General features: G+C 40.8%; 1 long non-coding RNA gene across 2 annotated transcripts in view; it reads right to left on the reverse strand.

Annotated features, from left to right (window-relative positions):
- Positions 1 to 271: 271 nt before the first annotated feature.
- Positions 272 to 24,696, reverse strand: part of 1700062C10Rik — a 36,450-nt gene continuing 12,025 nt past the window's right edge. Inside the window, exons 2-3 of one of the 2 annotated variants that reach the window (XR_383101.3) lie at positions 23,148 to 23,225; positions 272 to 401 (exon numbers count right to left, since the gene is read on the reverse strand). This is a non-coding gene — a long non-coding RNA (RIKEN cDNA 1700062C10 gene). Of the gene's footprint in view, positions 402 to 3,818; positions 3,968 to 23,147; positions 23,226 to 24,696 lie in introns of those variants that run through there. The other variant, XR_383102.3, reaches the window with a different exon arrangement.

Genomic DNA, 24,696 nt, shown 5'->3' on the forward strand with positions numbered 1-24,696 from the left:
TGGCTTATGTCATTCTTTTTTCTGTTGAACAATATTATATTTTGTTTGCTCATTCACCAGTTCTGGGTTTTCCAATGTGGGCTATGATGAATAATATTGTTGTGGATGCTCAGATACCAGTCTTGATATAGATATTTTCATTCATTTCTTTTAAGTAGAGTCTAAGATTAGAGCAGGTTAATCATAGGGTAGATTTATGAGAGGTTGACTGATTTTTTTTTTAGGAAGCTGGAAAATGTTTTCCAAAACATATGCATTTTATATTTTATTCAGAACACTTGAGCTTCTTATTTCTGCATCCTTGTCAATACTTGTCATTGCTTGCATCTAGGAGTGGCCATTCCTGTGAGCATTCTGTCCCTTCTTGTGCATCAGTGTGAACTGAGTTGCCAGGAAAACATCTGTATCACATTAAGGAAAGAGAGAAAAGCATTTCCCTTGAAGTCATTTAACTGAGAGTAAGTCTTAATGTAAAATCTCCCTATTCTCCTAGAGTCTTTCTTCTCTCCTCTGTCTATTGCATGAGTCTTGGTATGAGCCTACATCAGTATCTGTTTGTCCCTGTGTGTCTGTCCATGAGTGGTGTCTTTGCTGACGAAGGATTTCACTCTATCTTTATTGATCAACACAGAAATCATTACATAGAAGACGAATGAGTATATTTGACAAATATTTAACAGAATTTTACAAGGGATTAAGTCACTTGCTCCCACAGATCCCAAAGGACTGAAACACATTGTTTATCAACCCCTGTCCATAAATGCTGCTTCCAGTGGAGATTTTTAAAAAGTACTTCCAACCTCTGTATTTAGCAAATATCTGGCTGGGGGGCATGGAGCAGTACATAACCACAACTGTGCATTAGCCTAGGTTGTGAAAGTTGATTAAATGGGAGAATCTAAGGCAAGTAAGGTTGACTGTTGCATTGTTCACTTAAAAGAATGTTTAACAGTTTGAGTGTATAATAGGGGAGTAGTCCTAAGTGGTCCTTAGGTGTGTTATTAACTCTGGCTCTGAGGTCCAGCAAAAGTTTCTGTCTCTTAGCACATAAAAGATATTTTTATAAGATTGCATTCCCCAAATCCACTATATGGCTATAATTTACATTTCCTAATACTATAGAATTTTATTTGTTTGTTGAGACACGGTCTTACTACATAGACCCAGCTAGCCTCACTATGTAGCCCAGGCTAACCTGGAACTATGTGCATCAATTACCACATTTGACAAGAAAGAGTCTTTCTCTTAAAATAGTTTGACAACGGAAAAGTACAAATTTAAATTCTCCAATTCTCTCTGTCTATAGGTTATAGTCTGTTACATCTGTTGTTTACCTCATACGTGTATATGATGTTGTTTATCCTTAACAACAGGCTTTGCTCTTTATGTATTTAACAGCATTGAAAGCATGATCAGAAAAATAATTAGAAACAAAACAAAACAAAATGAAACTTTTCTTTTCAAGACTCTTCAACAGAGTCCTACAAAGGAGGAAGTTACTTTACTAAGTCCAGATGACCCAGAATAGCACTCAAAACTGCACTCAGGTATCTACATGTTGCTTTTAACATCTATGAGATATTTGTTCTTTAAAATTACTTTCAACCTGTTGGCTGCTTTCAACAAATAATATCACAAAACATAAGCACATACACCTGCATAAGCACTCAGTTGTGTGTACACACATATGCACACACACACACACTCACACTCACACCTCCGTGACAAGAACATGGAAGAGTACATATTTTAAAATTAAAATTAAACATTTAGTTTGGGTTGTAAATGCTGATTACATGGGGATGGTAAAGCACATTTGATTGTCTAGGAGTTTTCTTTCTTTCTTTCTTTGTTTCTTTTTTTTGAGCTTTTAAAAATAAAAATCTCTGTTTTCACATGAAATTAAAAAGCATGAAACCAAATAGTTTACTGATTTGGAAGAGTCTTTTTATTTATTAGATATTTTCTATATTTACATTTCAAATGCTATCCCAAAAGTTGCCTATACCCTCCCCCACACTGCTCCCCTACCCACCCACTCCCACTTCTTGACCCTGGCATTTCCCTGTACTGGGGCATATAAAGTTTGCAAGACCTAGGGGCCTCTCTTCCCAGTGATGGCCCACTAGGCCATCTTCTGCTACATATGCAGCTAGAGTCAAGAGCTCCGGGGTACTGGTTAATTCATATTGTTGTTCCACCTATAGGGGTGCAGACCCCTTCAGCTCCTTAGGTACTTTCTCTAGCTCCTCCATTGGGGGCCCTGTGTTTCATCCTATAGATGACTGTGAGGACACACCAGTCAGAATGGCTAAGATAAAAAATTCGGGTGATAGCAGATGCTGGCAAGGATATGGAGAGAGAGGGACACTCCTACATTGCTGGTGGGATGGCAAGCTTGTACAACCATTCTGGAAGTCAGTCTGGTGGTTCCTCAGAAAATTGGACATAGTACTACCAGAAGATCCAGCAGTTCCTATCCTGGGCATATACCCAGAAGATATTCCAACTGGTAATAAGGATATATGCTCCACTATGTTCATAACAGTCTTATTTATAATAGCCAGAAGCTAGAAAGAACCCAGGTGCCCCTCAACAGAGGAATGGATACAGAAATGTGGTACATTTACACAATGGAGTACAACTTAGCTATTAAAAACAATGAATTTATGAAATTCTTGGGCAAATGGATGGATCTGGAGGATATCATCCTGAGTGGGGTAACGAAATCACAAAAGAAATCACTTGATATTCACTCACTGATAAGTGGATATTAGCCCAGAAACTTAGAATACCCAAGGTACAATTTGCAAAACACAAGAAAATCAAGAAGAAGGAAGACCAATGTGTGGACACTTCATTCCTCCTTAGAATAGGGAACAAAATATCCATGAAAGGAGTTATAAAGCCTAGGAGTTTTCTTAAAGGTATGCTATACACGGTGAATACACACAGGGAAAAAGACTTAGTACATGATCTTAAATTGTCTCAAGGCATATAACTGACATGGTTGAAAGATCTAACAAAAGTTTATTTTCTGAAAGTAAGAGTTATTTGTATAAAGAGGTATTTGTTCAACTATGGAACCCAGGCTAACCCAGAATTACCACTGACCTTAACCTCCCAAATGCAAGAGACACAGGTGTGTGTCAACAGGCCTGCCTCAAACATCTTTCTACATGCCTGCTGGTTATTGGAACATCTTCCTTGGTGATGTTTCTGTTACTATTTTATGTCTACTTTTTTTAATAAGGTTGTCTTGCTATTGAGTTATATAAGATTTTTATTATTCTGTATATGAGGTGTCTATCAGATATGTAATTCAAAATCTTTTTTGAATTATTTATCAAGCCTGTGGCTTGTCTTTTCATTGTTTTAAATGATGTCTTTTGAAGCATAGAATTAATAAATATTTCTGAAGGCTAATGTATTTCTCTTTCTAGTGAAGTTTATTTTTTTTATTTAAGAAAACACTCTCTGGTGATTTTTATTCATGTATTATGGACAGGAACCATAGAACATCTGATAATTCAGCAAAATTATCAGGATCTTCTACACAGTGAGGACATCATTAAGGAAAGGGCTACCTGGGAGCAGGATTTTAAGCATGATGATCATATTCTATTTTAGAGACAAAGTCTTTCTGCTGTCACAGTAAGACATCATGCAATAGCCGCAAAGCCTCTGACACAGATACTGCCTATGTGTTTAAAGACAACCAAAGTCTGGCCAGCTGACTGGAGCACCACTGGTTCTCCCAGGCCCAGTTGCCTGGTCACAACTTGCTTACTGGGCTCTATCCATGCATTTCTCACCTCCCAGTAGTCTTGCCTTGCCTTGGATCATCACAATATCTGGGTTAGAAGCATGTTCAAGCACTGAACCTCTGGAGGTAGCAGACAGAAAGTGGTATCTCATATGTCTCTTGCCCTTCTTCACCCAAAGTAAGTCACAAAGTTAGCACAGCCTGAGGAGAGAAGAAAGCCTCTTCATTAGTGAAGTACGGGATTTTTTTCTCCAGTCGTAGAGTAGAATGAGAATCTTCCATGGTGATATAGGATTGTGGGAATCCTTCGCTATTACAGTGGATGAATATCATTGACCCTCCTATTTAATCACCATGAAAGAATTGTAAGGCACCATAAGAAATCCATATATACATGGAGCATCTCAGTCAGGCCTCCAGAGCATTTGCAGATTAACATGCTCACTTCCCTTTACATGGTAACAAAGCAAGGCAAGGCAAGGCAAGGCAAGGCAAGACAGGATAAAGAGCTGAAACATGAATGCAATTCAAGTGTTCAAAATGTGTTCTGGCTAAAAAACCTAGCAAGACTCCTACCACTGCAACTGAGAGAGAAGGTGGCACTTAACCAAGGTGTGTCCATGAGTGTAGAGAAAGGCCCCTGATTCTAGATAACTCTGGAGACTTGAAGCCCTCAGACTTGAAGCTTGTAAATCAGAGTGGGGAAACAGAAGGGAGGTGATCCTCCAGGCACAGACAATAGCTGTTTCACTGTTATCAAAGGCACACATAATAACAGCCATAGAAGCACGGGTACCTAAATCTTTCTTATCTTCATAGCTGACCCATTTCTATTTTATATGCTTATATATATTTATTTTGCACTGATGTTGTTTTTCTTTTTATTTGTTTTAAAACAGGGTGTCTCTGTGTAGCCCTAGCTGTCCTGGAATTCTTTCTGAAATGCAGGCTGACCTGAAACATTAATAAATATGCCTGCCTCAGGCACCCAAGTGCTGAAACTAAAAGCGTGAGCCACTACACCCAGCTTTATTTTTCACTGATCTTAAGGACTGAAACATGATAGAATAACTGTGACACACATCTGCCACCAAGATCTAGTTTAATGAAGCATTTGATTCTAATGACATGTTGTGGGAGAGGTGAGAAGAGAAACATTTTCCTAGAGCCATACGGATATAGCTTTTGGTTGATTAGCTTTGAAGATTGTCCACAATAAATTAGTAATTAACAAAGCAAGAGAGCCAGATGCTGTGTTTAGTGGTGAATCACAGAACAGTGTTAAAATAGTGACACAGAAGAGCCCAGAGGGCCTGATTGGATATTGGGACATGATATACAGTATGCTGTGAACTGCTATAATGTGGTATGTTGTGATAAAATATGATATAGTGTCATATATTTTATGATAATATGATGTGACATGCTATATAATACTATATAATATATGGTATGATAGGATATACTATGATATATAATATAGGGTGATATTTATTATGTTGTATGATTAGATATGATATATAAATTGCATGATATGATATATGATATGCATGGTATGGTATGGTAAGGTAGGATATGATATATGGTATAGCATGACATTATATAACACATGGCATGATGTGACTTCCCATAATATGGTATGATATGATATGGTATGAAAAGATGTGTGATATTGTATGGAATGGTATGATAGTATATGAAATGAAATTACATATGGTAGGGTATCATATGTAGACTCCTCTTCCAGAGTGTCTGAAGACAGCTACAGTGTTCTTACATATAATAAATAAGTCTTTTAAAAAATCATGTAATTCCACTTCCAGAAAGTCTAATTTCTTCTGTGGATACCAGGCACACACAGGACTTACATGAGGGTAAAACATTTGTACATAAACAATTCAAAACAAAACCCACAGACAGGGAGCTCCAATGAGTGCTCTGAGGACACACAGATATAATATGGCATAAGATATAACATATAGCATTATATGATATGATATATTTATTATATGTGTGATAAGGTGAGGTGACATGGCATGGTATATATATGATATGGTATAGCTATATTATGTGTTATTTATTATATATAATATAACATGGTGTGATATGTCATATGCTGTGGTATGGTGTATGACTTGGTATGGTATGGTATAGTATGGTATAGTATAATATGATATATAATATAGTACATGGTAGGGCATCACTGCAGAAAACATGGCCAGCAGAGTGTCTATCCTAATGAGGAAGGAGAGAGTTCATCTCAGTAGCCAGTGTTGGTTCACAGTTCAAGAGTCTGACCTGTAGAGTTTATTTCAGACATATTTGAGCACAGAACAAGTTGTAGAAAATTTCCTGTAATAACTAACTCAATCCTAAGTGTACCACAAAGCTTAAGATGTGACTACATCAAAATTCTCTGTCAAATACAAGTGATATCTCTTTAAAGACAGGCTCTATAGCTTAACCAAAGAAGCAGGCTCAGGGTAAACACTGCTCAGAAAAAAGATAGCACCACAGAGTAACTGAAATAAACCTAAGAGTCTGGGGAGCCAGTGTGACCTAGCCATAGAGATAACACAGAGGTCACACCAGGCTATCTATCAGCCACCTCTGCACACAGCCTGCTGGGAAGAAGGCAGGTTGTGCATCTCTATGTTTGAAGAGACAATTGCATATTTATCTTTCCTGGTTTCTCTAGTGCACCTCTGTGAGCACAAGGACACGCATGTCTTCCACATGTAATACAGTGAGGTAAGCTATGAAAAGATATATGATTACAGTATGTGTAATGTTGTATGGTGTGGTCTGGTATGGTATGGTACGGTGTGGTATGGTATGGTGTGGTATAGTATTGTTTGGTATTGTGTGGTATGATATGATATGGTAATGTATGGTATGGTATGGTATGGTATGGTATGGTATGGTATGGTATTGTGTGGTGTTGTATGGCATAGTATGGTATGGTATGGTATTGTGTGGTGTTGTATGGCATAGTATGGTATGGTATGATATGGTATGGTATGGTATAGTTTGGAATGGTATGGTATAGTATGGTATGGTATAGTATGGTATGGTATAGTTTGGAATGGTATGGTATAGTATGGTATGGTATGACATGTTATTAGTCCCTACAGCAGGGTCCGTAGGAGACATCACTGTGTGCTTACGAATTTTCTCTAAGTTATCCTTTAAAAGCCTTAATGATGTCATTGAAAGCACAGACAGGGAGCTCCAATGAGTGCTTTGAGGACACACAGATAACAAGAGGGACAATGTTCTTCCCAGAATGGCAGGGGTCTGAACTGAGAGCTTATGGGGTGGCAGGTATTTGTGCTTGCTATATTCATTTTATTCATACCTTTTAATTACCCAAAACACAGATATTGCTACTATCATCTAAATGACAAGCCAACACTCTAAATTATTATATCTAGTTATTTGGGGGACATATATCTCAAGGTCGGAGGACTACTTGTGGGAGTCTGTTGCTTCCTCCCTCCATGTGGTAGATAAAGGTTTCAGGAATCAACTGCAGGTTCTCAGGTTCAGCAGCAGGTGACCTTCTCACTATCCTCTTAATTAGTATTTCTATACCTTAAATTATAAATTAAATAGCTTCATTTTTTCAGTTGTGGGTATCTTATATTCAATGAAAGAAAACATGAATATAGTACACATGTCTAACCCTAACTAGGGCATAGGCTAGGAAGTGAATGGGGAGGGCCTACAGACAGGCAGATTCTACACTGGACATAAAGATATTTGGAAGCTGATGGTGAAAATGAAAATTGGTAACTGACTTGGCCTTCACAGGACAGAAATATGAGAGGTATGAGCAAGGGCACCCTTGATAGCAAGGTGGAGAAAACCATGCTGTTATGTCATGACCAGGGAGTGATGTCACTCAGGCTATGAGCCAGTCACACCATATTCCTCTTCTTCATCTTCATTTGTGTAATTAGAGATTCAAGACAGAAGGATGCACAAAGACCTCTGAATTCACAACCTGACCATCATTCCAGAAGAAAGGCACCAGTGACCTGCTGCAGGCTGCATTTAGGATTAGAGAACATGAGAGCTGAGTGTGAGATGTATTTCAAGAAAGAATGGTATACAGGTGCAGTGGAGAAATGGCAGAAGGGCTGGAGGGGATAACAAGAGTCTGGAGAAGCAGAAAAGGACCAGGTAGGCGGGGCTGGGACCTGTGCTGAAGCTCTAACTGAAGACCTGTCATAATCCATTCCTCACTTAAGTTAAATATCCGTTCTGGCTGCAGTACTGAGTGATGTGGAAAAGGCAAGACTGAAAATAGCCACCAGAAAACCATTTAAAAAATTCAAATGAAAGAGCTTAGCTTAGTAACTGAGGGGCAGGGAGAACTAGATAAGGACACTGAGTAGACAGAATTAGCAAACTTGGCTAAGCAATGTAATGCTGAGGGAAAGACCTGGTAACTTCAGGAAATAATAATACATAAATATATCATGCTGTCTCACTTTCCACTACTATAGACTCCTGTCTCATTCTCTTTCATAACAGACCCCACATCAAGCTACCTTCCAGCTCACCCGTCCTCCTACTCACATCTTGGGACTCTGAGTCAACCATCACTAGATTGGACATCAGAATCTGTGGCCCCCATCCTATGCCCACAGTTGTTCATTAAATGTATTATCTCTCATTGCCTTGATTTGATCTTGATTATTCTGATAAATCTGAAGAAATAGCTCCCATCCCATCCATCCCATACTTGGCCCTTGGCACTTAGTACTCTGTATGTCTATAGTCTCTACTGAGTGAGAAAAAATATGAATCAAAGCCTCTCATACAGGAAGCATATTACAATCGTTTTAATGCACTAATTCCAGGGGTGGACCCTCATGAAAGACAATGGAATCAAAAATAGGCAGAGGAACCAGTCACATTGTAGTGCAAGCCCAGTGACAGCAGAGAAACTACTCCAGGTGGCTCTAAAGCCAACCTACACTTGACTCAGTCTGGCCCTCCTCACTGCATATAAGTAAGCGTATACAAGAGAGCAGCAGTTCATGGTCTATCACTGAGCCATTTCTATACCAGCGGTTCTTAGCCTTGCTAATGCTTTGACCTTTAATAGTGGCCTCATGTGTGATGACCCCCAACCATAAAATTATTTTTGCTGCTGCATCATAACTGTAATTTTACTACTGTTATATAAATTGTAATGTAACCATCTGGTTTATGGTTTTAGGTAACCCCTGTGAGTTTTTTGATGCCCAAAGGGATTGATAAACCCTGCTGTAGACCAAAGAAGTGTGATATTTCTATGGGGAAAAGGTTAGTTTGTGTTTTTGCCAAATATCTTTGTTTAAGGGCTGAGTAAGCACATGGGAAGTAAGCACATGGGAACTGACCATGTGGGAAGTGTGCATCTGGAGAGTAAGGATATGGAAACTAAGCATCTGGGAAGTAAGTATATGGGAAATGAGTATATAGGAAGTGAACATTTGGGAAGTGAGAGTATAGGAAGTGAGCATCTGAGAAGTGAAAATATGGGAAGTGAACATCTGGGAAATAAAAATATAGGAAGTGAGCATATGGGACATGAGCTTATGGGGAGTAATAATATGGGAAGTGAGCATTTGGGAAGTTAAGTATATAGGAAGTGAGCATATAGAAAGAAAGCATCTGAGAAGTGAGAATATGGGAAGTGAGAATATGGTAAGTGAGAATATGGGAAGTGAGAACAGGAGGAGTATATGGGGAGTAAGTATAAGCACAGTGAGCTTACCAAGACTTGAAGTGTTACTGCTTGTTAAAGTTTTACTTCTTTTAATTTTCAGTGTGAAATGTAAATTTAAACAAAAATAATTTTAATGCTCATAGATATTTGGCCTTCATGCTTGTCTATACATCATGTGTCTGAGCCTGGGGCCCATGAAGGCCAGAAGGGGCACTGGAATCCACAGGAACTAGAAAAACAGTTTATAAGATGCCACATAGGTAGCAGGAATTAAACCTTGGTTCTCTGGAAGAGTAGAAAGTGCCCTTAGCCATTGAGCCACCTCAGCAGCCCCTCACACAAAGGTCTTTGGTAGATTCACACATCTAACATCTTTCATAAAAATGCCACACTTATTTGTCTAGAGAGATGGCTCAGTACCATGTACTATGGTCTTGCACAGGACCTAAGTTCAGTTCCCAGCTCTAATACCTTCTGGCTTTTGAAGGTACCTGTACATTAGCATATGCATACACAGAGACACACATACATATGCGTAACTCAGACAAAATTAAATTCATTTTAAAGTTGCACTTATTATTTGTATATTATGAATGCCCCTGAAAATAACATCCAGAACAATGAGTCTAGTAAAAGAATCTTAATATACTTTACTAAGAGGTATGTTGGTTTGCATGAAGCATTTTCATAACTTCTCATGTGTGTCTTAGGGTTACTATAGCTGTGATAAGCACCATGACCAAAGACAACTTGAGGAGGAAGGGGATTATGTCAGCTTGGAGTTCCATATCACACTTCATTACTGAGAAGTAAGGAAAAGAACTCTAGCAAAACAGGATTTTGGAGGCAGGTGCTGATGCAGGAGCCATTGAGGAATGCTGCCTACTCCTTGTGGCCTGCTCCATTTGCTTTCTTACAGTAACAGGGACCACCAGCACAGGGTTGCCACCACCCACAATGAGCTAGGCTCTCCCCTAGGAATGACCAATAAAAAAAAAATCTCAAACAAATAAATTCATTACAGGCTTGCTTAATCTGGTAGAGGCATTTTCTCGATTGCAGTTCCCTTTTTCAAAACAAATATAATTTGTATCAAATTGACATAAAACTCTCCAGCAGAGTTACCCATTAAATATAATTTCAAGTATATTTTCACTTCTAAAACTTATTTTGGAAGGAAATCTCTACCCAAAACTATGTATTCACTGCAAAATTTAATAGCTTACTGAAACTTTTATCTTATTACTCCAATAAATATTGTTTTGTATAAACAGCATTTTATAGTTTTATGAAATATATAATAGACCAAAATATACCACTTTATAAGTTTTAAGAAGTTTAGAGTACCCAAGTTTGTAAGCCATCTATCAGAACTTCTGATATATTCTCAAAAACATAGTCACACATTTGTAAAGCCGGCATGCCAAAAATAAAGATGAGAAGTTAATGTAGAAGCATTTGTCGCTCCCGCCTGTAGTGTTCGGTTGCCCAAACCCACCTGGTCATGCTCCGTAATGATAGTTCCAGGGGTCTTGACAGTCTTGTAACCTCCCTTGGGCCTCAGGATTAGACTTGATACACAGACACACATGTAGGCAAAACACTCATAAACATTAAATAAAATTATTCTAAAAACATTTTTTAAAGAGAGTTCTTTGTCTATTATTGTTATTTGAGTAGGGTGTTCTAGGAATATCTTATCATCTATAAAAGTAACAGAGCAATAAGACCCAAATTAAAAAAGACTTTGCCTACTTGGGCAGGCTGAAAGGCAATAGCCTGTTAAGCTATGGAGGCAGAGAATTGGAGGTTTGAGAGATTACTATGAAGTGAGTGGAAAAATGTGCTCAGATGTGTGTGTGTGTGTGTGTGTGTGTGTGTGTGTGTGTGTACTTGTGAGTTCCTTAGTGACTTTCTGTGCACCATGTGTGTGCAGTTCAGAGCAGGGTATCAGACCTCTGGAGCTTGAGTTACAGGCAGTTGTGAACTACCCAGTGTGGGTGGGTGCTAAGAACAGGACCTATACTCTCTGTAAGAATGGTAAGTGGTCTTAAACGCTAAGTCTCTCTTCAGTCACTGGGAGACAGATTTAGACAAGGCCAATTAGTGGATACCAGTTGCCTACTTTCTTCTGAGTTCTCTAAAGCTGGTCTAGAGCTGAATATGGCTCTCCTAATAGGTCTTTTCACGTAAGGCCATAAGCTAAAGATCTGAAGTTAGTTGTACATTGTCTCTAGCCCTCAGAGAAGCTTCCTAGCTTCTTCACGCATTGTTGAATGTCCTTGATTGGAAAAGGGACACCGACTCTAAGTATTTATGAGATTTCAAGCATTTCTGTTTAAAGGAGTGCAGTGAGCACAGGATTGGATGGCTGAAATGAAGCTCCAATCCTTGCAAGTCCTATTAAGATAGGCTTACTTTTATTCATTTTTGTTTGTTTGTTTGTTTGTTTTTGTATAGATAAGTCTTACTTGATAGAGGATTGTGAGGAGCGGGTGTGGCGGCAGTCCCAAAGGCGCTAGGGACTGCAGCTAAGTCTTATGACTTGCACCTGACTTCCTCATATAAGCCACAACCATCTTGAGAGCTGTGCAGGTGTACCAGGATACTGGTGAATCCATTTTGATGGAGATATGCCCCTGCTGCCCTGATTAGCTGAAGCTGCGTGCCTGGTGAGGTGGCATGGCCTGCTGTGCGTGGATGGGAACTGAGAGTATAAAAGAGTGAGAGGCCCAGGATTCGGGGAGATATAAACAAGGGAGATATAGAGAAAGAAGAAACAGGACTGAATAAATGTGTGCAGCAGGATCCTGTTGCAGCGTCGTTCTTCCTGGCCAGTTGAGCGCGTACAACAAGTGGTGCCGAAACCCGGGACAAGAAACATCTTCAGGCACAGGCGAAGACCCCTGCTACAGGGAGGATTCATAACTGCATCACGGGGAAGGAGTGGTTAATAAAGGTTCTCATAAAACAGACTGTTGAGAAGGATCCGCCGTGGTTTCAGGACTCTTCAGCTGAGGAACGGTGGTACCACCCTTGGAAGATATAGATGAAGAGAAAGAAGAAAGAGGAAGACTGAATAAACTGCTGTTAGAAGGACTGGTGGTCGTGTTGTTCTTGCTAGTCGAGAGCGGACACGACAATTGGTGGCCCGTACGGGGAAATGACTCCCCCACCTAGTTCAGAACTTTCAGCAGTCAGTGGTTGCAGGCAGGGTAAGTTCACGGTAAGTGAAACTTGCGACCCCAGGAGTTTGGGAAGGACCTCGGATAAAATAGAGGCAAGTATAAAGTTGCCAGGAAGCAGGCACAACGTAAAGATAAGGTTCACGGCTTTGGGACAAGTTAAGGTTCACGGTTTTGGGACAAGTTAAGGAACTATGTATGATAAGCTCAGTGTAGTGATCAATAGATCCTCGCTGTGTAGTTATGCTTTTTTCTCCCCTTGACCCTTTGTGGGTAGGTCTGATAGTTTTGGTCTTGTTTGTTCTGATATATGGACTCTGTTACTGTTTGAATCGAGAGGCAGTCAAGACAGGTCAGAAAATCCTTACAGAGCAACAAGAAAGTATGTCGGAAAAGGAGAAGGGCTTAAAAAGAAAAAGGAAAAAGAAAGGTGACACAGTGTTATCAGGTGGACAGAAAGGACAAAATAAAAGAGTCGAGGCGGAGGAGGAAGGTGAATTAGCTTCTGTGCCTCCTCCCTATGCCTCCTCAGCAGCCGCCTATAAGTGGACCTTTTGTCCAGAGATTTAGCGTATTGACTCCCCAGATGGACACACAGGTGATTGACGTTATGGTCTCATTACCACGAGGTATTGTATCCATCTCCCCTGGGGATCGACCAGATCCGGTGTTGATGTGGGCGAGAGGGTCTGTTTGTGTGTTTCCATAGGACCAGACGGAACCTCTTTGGGTGCCGGAGAGGTTGGTGAGACGCTGCAAGAATGAGGCTCCTGATCCAGTTGCCCCTGTGGATATGATGGATGGTCCCACAAGCACAAATGATGGAGCCGAGATGGGAAATCCTTTCGGTGTTCCAGAAGCCAATACCAGCTCGACATGACGTTCAAATTTTTCTACGCCTTTTTGATCCCTGAATTCCCTTTAAGGAGATAGCCCCTCTGGCTATCTATCCCTTGCTTCAGGGAAGATGAGCGGGGATGAGAGCCCTGGGATGTATGCTTGTTATAGTGTGTGTGTGTTTGGCACATGTGTTAGGTGCAGCGTGTGCAGGCCCACACTTTCGCCATGGTAGCATAGGCTTTTGCTGCAGTGGAGGCGGGACAATCTCCTCAGACTCGGTTTGCCGCTCTAAAAGAAATTATGCTGCGTTATGCCGTGGGGTGCGAGGCTAAGCACTGCACAGAGGATAGCTTGCTGTTGGCATCCTGTGGAAGGCACGTCTGATTGCATGAAGGTTCAGTGTCCTAGTTCCCTTCTCCCAGGAAAAATGACACGGGAGCTGGCCAAGACCTCTCTGGGTGATGAGCCCAAGGGATGGTTTTGTGTAGGGCCCCTATGCTTGCACACTGGGGATCAGACCTCTACCTTCACCCATGAGGCTTGCTTGCAGCGATTAAGATCTGGCCATAGATTAATCAACATCCTGGCCTTTTGATGCACCTGCTGCAAGCAAAACACAATCTCTCCAGGTGTGGCTTGGCATGATAGAGAAGTAGTCAGTGATAAGACTCCCTGGGCATGTCACCAACCTAAGACAGGGATCAAACCAATGCTGTTTGTCTCCCAAGGACGAGTAAGGGGCATGGCTGCGGGGGGCTATCTACAGACATTCTCTCTGCCAAAAAAGAAAAAAGGGGGAGATGTGAGGAGCGGGTGTGGCGGCAGTCCCAAAGGCGCCAGGGACTGCAACTAAGTCGTATGACTTGCACCTGACTTCCTCATATAAGCCACAACCATCTTGAGAGCTGTGCAGGTGTACCAGGATACAGGTGAATCCATTTTGATGGAGATAAGCCCCTGCTGCCCTGATTAGCTGAAGCTGCGTGCCTGGTGAAGTGGCGTGGCCTGCTGTGCGTGGATGGGAACTGAGAGTATAAAAGAGTGAGAGGCCCAGGGTTCGGGGAGATATAAACAAGGGAGATATAAACAGGGGAGATATAGAGAAAGAAGAAACAGGACTAAATAAACGTGTGCAGAAGGATCCTGTTGCAGCGTCATTCTTCCTGGCCAGTTGAGCGACCCAAGAGAGGATCATGAAAGTCTTTGACCATTTCTCTTACTGCTTACAAACTATGTCTACTTGCACCATTTATATAATTTAAATTTCTATCCTTTTGTAAGACTTTACTAGAGTCCAGCTTGTGTTGAGGCCCCAGCTTTTTTTCTTTGGATCTCAAGCTCCAGGGAGCATCTTATTACCTGAAGATTTATACCCATAGCCTCAGAGACTATATTGCCTAACATAAGTGGGCACAGAGGGTATGAGCAATTATGTATGCTATAAAGAACCAAAAGTCAATATGGGATAGGAGAAAAGGTATTGAGCCTTAAAACACCATGCAATTTGTCTTCCCATTTCACCAGGCTGTGACATCCTTTCAGCCGGCTGAGGTGGGTCTTTGAATTTTTGTCTGTGCTAGGGACTGGCCCTTTAAGACAAGTAATAGCATGACTGGGGAAAAGTCATGAGGCTTGCTGAGGGAGAGGACATGGATACTTGGAAGCTGCCCATGATCCAGTGCCTTCTAGCACCTCCTAAAAACACATGATAAAAATAAGATAGGAACAAGTTACTCTTGGGGGAGGAGGTACCTCACTGTGGGTCCCGTACCTTTGTGGATTACTGACAAAGATCCTGTTTTCTCCTGAATCTGTTGATTGATTAATTGATTTAATGGTTGAGACAGGATCTATCTGTGTAGACCAGGCTTTCCTCTAAGAGACCTGCCTGCCTCTACATGCTGAGTGCTGGGATTAAAATCATGTGTATGCCACCATACACAGATTCCCAGTCCTCTGCCCACTGGCCTCTTTCATAGGTTAATTTTGCTGCTAGCACAGACAAATATTTAAAGGTCAAAGGTCTACCGCAGTGGGCTTAAAGCTCAATGCCTTTTGCCCCCTATCCCATGTCTCTACACTCTTGCTACATTCTCCCCTTTCCAGTCTACCTTGGATTTTCCCAATAGACTGTGTATATCTATATCTTTATCTCAGTTCTAGTTCTCAGAGAACTCATCCCAAAACATCCTCCAAGCACGTCTTTCCTCATTTGATCTACATGATAAAAAGAAACACTTTCAAAGGAATGACCTGCTTCTTCGGGCTATATTATCTTTCCTTCATTACATTGTGCCTACTTTTGATCCCTCTCCTGAGACAGTTATTTGAAGTAGTTTTGAGTGGCCTCGGCAGCTGTATAGTGCCTCAGAGGTATAAATTGCTCACATAAACTATTGGTCCTCCCATGTGTGTTCGTTGTTTATCATTCCACAAAACAACATCCTTAGCATTTCTCTGCAACTTAATCAAAAGCAGGTCAGTGAAGCACATCTCCCAGTCATAAACTCTACCTATCATAAAATCAATCTTCTCTGAATGGTTCAGTCTAGCACCTGCTGCATCTTCATGGCTGCTTGAGTGCTCACATCTGCATTCCCTGAAGAAACCAGATAGCTGATCTTGTATCTCTGGAATACCTGCTGGTGCCTTATTTTCACTGGCAGATAAACCAGAAAACAACTCTAGGAGGTATGGTGTGACAGATGGCTAAAATTCTCAGGGTCTTTGTTGTTATGTTGGGAGTGAACAGTTCCAGGTAGCTGAGCCTGACTACAGAAATCCCCCTCACAAAGAATAGCTTTTCTTCACCCCTGAATCACAGCCAACTTCAGTAAGAAGAAGGCTTGGCTTGGCTTTTTGTGATTTCCTTTAACTTATAACGTACCATTTTCTTTGGGTTCTATTTGTGTTGATAAACATAAACAGAATAGGGGAAAATAAAAATGCTTGGCTTTTGATCTTGGTCCGGGACTCGCCGAACTTGGGAAATTGGTCTGAACAGGTGAGAGGGTGCGCCAGAGAACCTGACAGCTTCTGGAACAGGCGGAGGCACAGAGGCGCTGAGGCAGCACCCTTTGTGGGCCGGGGACAGCCGGCCACCTTCCGGACCGGAGGACAGGTGCCCGCCCGGCTGGGGAGGCGGCCTAAGCCACAGCAGCAGCGGTCGCCATCTTGGTCCCGGGACTCCAAGGAACTTAGGAATTTAGTCTGCTTAGGTGAGAGTCTGTACCACCTGGGAACTGCCAAAGCAACACACTGTCTGAGAAAGGTCCTGTTTTGGGCCTTCTTCTTCGGCCAGGAGGAGGTCCAAATACAAGATATCTGCGCACCTTCCCTGTAAGAGAGCTTGCCAGCAGAGAGTGCTCTGAGCACTGAAACTCAGAGGAGAGAATCTGTCTCCCAGGTCTGCTGATAGACGGTAACAGAATCACCAGAAGAACAATCTCCAAACAGAGTCAACTATAACTACTAACTCCAGAGATTACCAGATGGCGAAAGGTAAACGGAGGAATCTTACTAACAGGAACCAAGACCACTCACCATCACCAGAACCCAGCACACCCACTTCGCCCAGTCCAGGGAACCCCAACACACCTGAGAACCTAGACCTAGATTTAAAAGCATATCTCATGATGATGGTAGAGGACATCAAGAAGGACTTTAATAAATCACTTAAAGAAATACAGGAGAACACTGCTAAAGAGTTACAAGTCCTTAAAGAAAAACAGGAAAACACAATCAAACAGGTAGAAGTCCTTACAGAAAAAGAGGAAAAAACATACAAACAGGTGATGGAAATGAACAAAACCATACTAGACCTAAAAAGGGAAGTAGACACAATAAAGAAAACTCAAAGCGAGGCAACACTAGAGATAGAAACCCTAGGAAAGAAATCTGGAACCATAGATTTGAGCATCAGCAACAGAATACAAGAGATGGAAGAGAGAATCTCAGGTGCAGAAGATTCCATAGAGAACATTGGCACAACAATCAAAGAAAATGGAAAATGCAAAAAGATCCTAACTCAAAATATCCAGGAAATCCAGGACACAATAAGAAGACCAAACGTACGGATAATAGGAGTGGATGAGAATGAAGATTTTCAACTCAAAGGTCCAGCAAACATCTTCAACAAAATTATTGAAGAAAACTTCCCAAATCTAAAGAATGAGATGCATATGAACATACAAGAAGCCTACAGAACTCCAAATAGACTGGACCAGAAAAGAAATTCCTCCCGACACATAATAATCAGAACATCAAATGCACTAAATAAAGATAGAATACTAAAAGCAGTAAGGGAAAAAGGTCAAGTAACATATAAAGGCAAGCCTATCAGAATTACACCAGATTTTTCACCAGAGACTATGAAAGCCAGAAGAGCCTGGACAGATGTTATACAGACACTAAGAGAACACAAACTACAGCCCAGGCTACTATACCCAGCCAAACTCTCAATTATCATAGAGGGAGAAACCAAAGTATTCCACGACAAAACCAAATTCATGCATTATCTCTCCACGAATCCAGCCCTTCAAAGGATAATAACAGAAAAAAACCAATACAAGAACGGGAACAACGCCCTAGAAAAAACAAGAAGGTAATCCCTCAACAAACCTAAAAGAAGACAGCCACAAGAACAGAATGCCACCTTTAACAACTAAAATAACAGGAAGCAACAATTACTTTTCCTTAATATCTCTTAACATCAATGGTCTCAACTCGCCAATAAAAAGACATAGACTAACAAACTGGCTACACAAACAAGACCCAACATTTTGCTGCTTACAGGAAACTCACCTCAGAGAAAAAGATAGACACTACCTCAGAATGAAAGGCTGGAAAACAATTTTCCAAGCAAATGGTATGAAGAAACAAGCAGGAGTAGCCATCCTAATATCTGATAAGATTGACTTCCAACCCAAAGTCATCAAAAAAGACAAGGAGGGACACTTCATTCTCATCAAAGGTAAAATCCTCCAAGAGGAACTCTCAATTCTGAATATCTATGCTCCAAATACAAGAGCAGCCACATTCACTAAAGAAACTTTAGTAAAGCTCAAAGCACACATTGCACCTCACACAATAATAGTGGGAGACTTCAACACACCACTTTCACCAATGGACAGATCATGGAAACAGAAACTAAACAGGGACACACTGAAACTAACAGAAGTGATGAAACAAATGGATCTGACAGATATCTACAGAACATTTTATCCTAAAACAAAAGGATATACCTTCTTCTCAGCACCTCATGGTACCTTCTCCAAAATTGACCACATAATAGGTCACAAATCAGGCCTCAACAGATTCAAAAATATTGAAATTGTCCCATGTATCCTATCAGATCACCATGCACTAAGGCTGATCTTCAATAACAAAATAAATAACAGAAAGCCAACATTCACATGGAAACTGAACAACACTCTTCTCAATGATACCTTGGTCAAGGAAGGAATAAAGAAAGAAATTAAAGACTTTTTAGAGTTTAATGACAATGAATCCACAACGTACCCAAACCTTTGGGACACAATGAAAGCATTTCTAAGAGGGAAACTCATAGCTATGAGTGCCTTCAAGAAAAAACGGGAGAGAGCACATACTAGCAGCTTGACAACACATCCAAAAGCTCTAGAAAAAAAGGAAGCAAATTCACCCAAGAGGAGTAGACGGCAGGAAATAATCAAACTCAGGGGTGAAATCAACCAAGTGGAAACAAGAAGAACTATTCAAAGAATTAACCAAACGAGGAGTTGGTTCTTTGAGAAAATCAACAAGATAGATAAACCCTTAGCTAGACTCACTAAAGGGCACAGGGACAAAATCCTAATTAACAAAATCAGAAATGAAAAGGGAGACATAACAACAGATCCTGAAGAAATCCAAAACACCATCAGATCCTTCTACAAAAGGCTATACTCAACAAAACTGGAAAACCTGGACGAAATGGACAAATTTCTGGACAGATACCAGGTACCAAAGTTGAATCAGGATCAAGTTGACCTTCTAAACAGTCCCATATCCCCTAAAGAAATAGAAGCAGTTATTAATAGTCTCCCAGCCAAAAAAAGCCCAGGACCAGACGGGTTTAGTGCAGAGTTCTATCAGACCTTCAAAGAAGATCTAACTCCAGTTCTGCACAAACTTTTTCACAAGATAGAAGTAGAAGGTATTCTACCCAACTCATTTTATGAAGCCACTATTACTCTGATACCTAAACCACAGAAAGATCCAACAAAGATAGAGAACTTCAGACCAATTTCTCTTATGAACATCGATGCAAAAATTCTTAATAAAATTCTCGCTAACCGAATCCAAGAACACATTAAAGCAATCATCCATCCTGACCAAGTAGGTTTTATTCCAGGGATGCAGGGATGGTTTAATATACGAAAATCCATCAATGTAATCCATTATATAAACAAACTCAAAGACAAAAACCACATGATCATCTCGTTAGATGCAGAAAAAGCATTTGACAAGATCCAACACCCATTCATGATAAAAGTTCTGGAAAGATCAGGAATTCAAGGCCAATACCTAAACATGATAAAAGCAATCTACAGCAAACCAGTAGCCAACATCAAAGTAAATGGAGAGAAGCTGGAAGCAATCCCACTAAAATCAGGGACTAGACAAGGCTGCCCACTTTCTCCCTACCTTTTCAACATAGTACTTGAAGTATTAGCCAGAGCAATTCGACAACAAAAGGAGATCAAGGGGATACAAATTGGAAAAGAGGAAGTCAAAATATCACTTTTTGCAGATGATATGATAGTATATATAAGTGACCCTAAAAATTCCACCAGAGAACTCCTAAACCTGATAAACAGCTTCGGTGAAGTAGCTGGATATAAAATTAACTCAAACAAGTCAATGGCCTTTCTCTACACAAAGAATAAACAGGCTGAGAAAGAAATTAGGGAAACAACACCCTTCTCAATAGCCACAAATAATATAAAATATCTCGGCGTGACTCTAACGAAGGAAGTGAAAGATCTGTATGATAAAAACTTCAAGTCCCTGAAGAAAGAAATTAAAGAAGATCTCAGAAGATGGAAAGATCTCCCATGCTCATGGATTGGCAGGACCAACATTGTAAAAATGGCTATCTTGCCAAAAGCAATCTACAGATTCAATGCAATCCCCATTAAAATTCCAACTCAATTCTTCAACGAATTAGAAGGAGCAATTTGCAAATTCATCTGGAATAACAAAAAACCGAGGATAGCAAAAACTCTTCTCAAGGATAAAAGAACCTCTGGTGGAATCACCATGCCTGACCTAAAGCTTTACTACAGAGCAATTGTGATAAAAACTGCATGGTACTGGTATAGAGACAGACAAGTGGACCAATGGAATAGAATTGAAGACCCAGAAATGAACCCACACACCTATGGTCACTTGATCTTCGACAAGGGAGCCAAAACCATCCAGTGGAAGAAAGACAGCATTTTCAACAATTGGTGCTGGCACAACTGGTTGTTATCATGTAGAAGAATGCGAATCGATCCATACTTATCTCCTTGTACTAAGGTCAAATCTAAGTGGATCAAGGAACTTCACATAAAACCAGAGACACTGAAACTTATAGAGGAGAAAGTGGGGAAAAGCCTTGAAGATATGGGCACAGGGGAAAAATTCCTGAACAGAACAGCAATGGCTTGTACTGTAAGATCGAGAATTGACAAATGGGACCTAATGAAACTCCAAAGTTTCTGCAAGGCAAAAGACACTGTCTATAAGACAAAAAGACCACCAACAGACTGGGAAAGGATCTTTACCTATCCTAAATCAGATAGGGGACTAATATCCAACATATATAAAGAACTCAAGAAGGTGGACCTCAGAAAATCAAATAACCCCCTTAAAAAATGGGGCTCAGAACTGAACAAAGAATTCTCACCTGAGGAATACCGAATGGCAAAGAAGCACCTGAAAAAATGTTCAACATCCTTAATCATCAGGGAAATGCAAATCAAAACAACCCTGAGATTCCACCTCACACCAGTGAGAATGGCTAAGATCAAAAATTCAGGTGACAGCAGATGCTGGCGAGGATGTGGAGAAAGAGGAACACTCCTCCATTGTTGGTGGGATTGCAGGCTTGTACAACCACTCTGGAAATCAGTCTGGCGGTTCCTCAGAAAATTGGACATAGTACTACCGGAGGATCCAGCAATACCTCTCCTGGGCATATATCCAGAAGAAGCCCCAACTGGTAAGAAGGACACATGCTCCACTATGTTCATAGCAGCCTTATTTATAATAGCCAGAAACTGGAAAGAACCCAGATGCCCCTCAACAGAGGAATGGATACAGAAAATGTGGTACATCTACACAATGGAGTACTACTCAGCTATTAAAAAGAATGAATTTATGAAATTCCTAGCCAAATGGATGGACCTGGAGAGCATCATCCTGAGTGAGGTAACACAATCACAAAGGAACTCACACAATATGTACTCACTGATAAGTGGATACTAGCCCAAAACCTAGGATACCCACGATATAAGATACAATTTCCTAAACACATGAAACTCAAGAAAAATGAAGACTGAAGTGTGGACACTATGCCCCTCCTTAGAAGTGGGAACAAAACACCCATGGAAGGAGTTACAGAAACAAAGTATGGAGCTGAGATGAAAGGATGGACCATGTAGAGACTGCCATATCCAGGGATCCACCCCATAATCAGCTTCCAAATGCTGACACCATTGCATACACTAGCAAGATTTTACTGAAAGGACCCAGATGTAGCTGTCTCTTGTGAGACTATGCCGGGGCCTAGCAAACACAGAAGTGGATGCTCACAGTCAGCTAATGGATGGATCACAGGGCTCCCAATGGAGGAGCTAGAGAAAGTACCCAAGGAGCTAAAGGGATCTTCAACCCTATAGGTGGAACAACATTATGATCTAACCAGTACCCCTGAGCTCTTGACTCTAGCTGCATATGTATCAAAAGATGGCCTAGTCGGCCATCACTGGAAAGAGAGGCCCATTGGACACGCAGACTTTGTGTGCCCCGGTACAGGGGAACGCCAGGGCCAAAGGGGGGGAGTGGGTGGGTAGGGGAGTGGGGGTGGGTGGGTAAGGGGGACTTTTGGTATACATTGGAAATGTAAATGAGCTAAATACCTAATAAAAAAATGGAAAAAAAAAAAATGCTTGGCTTTTAAAATTCAAATCAGCTATCATAGCAAGGCAGCAAGGGCTACCAAGGGAGCTGTCTTTGTTTCAGCAAGTGTCTCTTCCATGGCCAGAAAAGCTTATTTAGAAGTCTCAAAGAGGCAAGAGTTTTGGATTAGTTGTGACCTGCACTTGTTGCTCCATCATGAAGACTAGAGTCCAGATCTCATCACTACATTAGGCTATTCATAAACACCAGCTCCAGAATCCAACACAATCTTCTGACATCCAGGTCTTTCGTGCACACACATAAATTTAAAAAAACAAATTGCTTTGCTTTGCTTTGCTTTGCTTTGCTTTGCTTTGCTTTGCTTTGCTTTGCTTTGCTCTGCTTCCCTTCCTGCCCCCCCCCACTCCCTCCCTCCCTCCTTTCCTCTCTTCCCTCCCCACCTCTCTAAACAAGAATGGGAATTTGGAGAAGGAAAAAGTCCAGTCACCTGTGTTAATGAGATGTTACCACTGTGGGCAATGTCGATCACATCTTACTGGGGAAGGGTTGTCTCCCAAAAATCTTTCTACTGGAAGAAAAAGGAGATTGATAAAAATATCCACCAAATCTCTTTTTCTAAACAGGTACACACAGGAATGTCTTTATTCAGTCATCAGTGGTACACTGGATTTTTAACTGACCTACCTTCTTCATCTGATAAAACTTGTTTATGTAAAGGCCAACTGAATCCTGGGACTTGATGACAAGCTAGTTCCCTCCTCCCTTCATTTCCTTTGTTCTGATTCTTTTAAAATGAGTCAGTCATGAAAGAATGTGATGTCAGACCCTAACAGACCTATGCTAGAATAAAAATGAAATGAGCTTCCTGTCCAGATACTAGCTAACTTCCTCTTGGATTGGGGCACAGCATCTTTGGTTTTGGTTTGTGTGTTTCTTTGTTTTTAACAAGATAAAATTGCCTTTCTGAGTTACTTTCACTTTGCTCCTATAAAAGGTGGGGATTTTCTAAGCCAACCCTTGCTCTGAGTAATGGCATGACAACCTTTATATTTATTTAAAAGCTTCCAGCACTATAGCTAGTTAGATTCTGAGCTATTCTGACCTGACTTACTGGTCTTATACTATTTATCAGCCATCTTAATCTTGCCTGGCACCTTCTTCTTCTTTTGTGTCCTGATGGTGATTCCCCTGGTCCCCAACTTGAGTCTCTCCAATCCCCCCCATAATGTTTTATAAAATACTGAGTCAGGAAATGGCTCATAATAATGACAATTACAAAGTCCTTACTATAACAGGATCTCAGGGTACAGAAATCAGCATTTGAATACACAGTGCACAAAAACCTCCCCCAACTTGCACCTCTATTTCTTTGTGCATTCCCCAGAGTATTTGTTTCCATCAATAGAACCTTCAATACCATCAACTTTGACATTCTCTCTATATATCTCACAACCTGGGAAGAGTAACATCAGTAGAGAAACTGATGTATTAGGTAAGTTTGGGAAACAAAGAAAAATACTAAAATTCTAGAAATGTGCCATGTCATACAGGAAGCAAAAGAAATGTGGTAAGGCTATAAACACCCAAGCCCACCCTCCCAGTTACATACTTCCCCGCAGCAAGTCTTTACCTCTTAAAGGATTCCTAACTTTTTCAAACAGCAGCACCAAGTATAGACTAAATATTCAAATCCATGAGCCTGAGGAAGATAATTCTCACTGAAGCCACCATAGATTCTATAACCTCAACAAAAAGAGATGGGGTGACATAAATGATAGGCAATGTATCAATCGCAATCCTTGTAAGGTAAGAAGTTCAAACTAAGGTGCCAACACAATAGCTTCTGGTAAGAACTGCCTTCCTGATTTTCAGATGACTGTCTTCCCAACATGCATTTTTTTGCAGGGGGTGGGGGTGTATTTACTAACATAATATTAGGTGCTGAAAAGATGGCTCAGCAGTTAAGAACACTAACTACTCTTCCAGAGAATCTGGGTTTAATTACCAGAATCTATCCAGTGAATCACAATCATCTG

The sequence above is a fragment of the Mus musculus genome, chromosome 14, assembly GCF_000001635.26.
Source record: "Mus musculus strain C57BL/6J chromosome 14, GRCm38.p6 C57BL/6J".
Classification (NCBI taxonomy): Eukaryota; Metazoa; Chordata; class Mammalia; order Rodentia; family Muridae; genus Mus; species Mus musculus.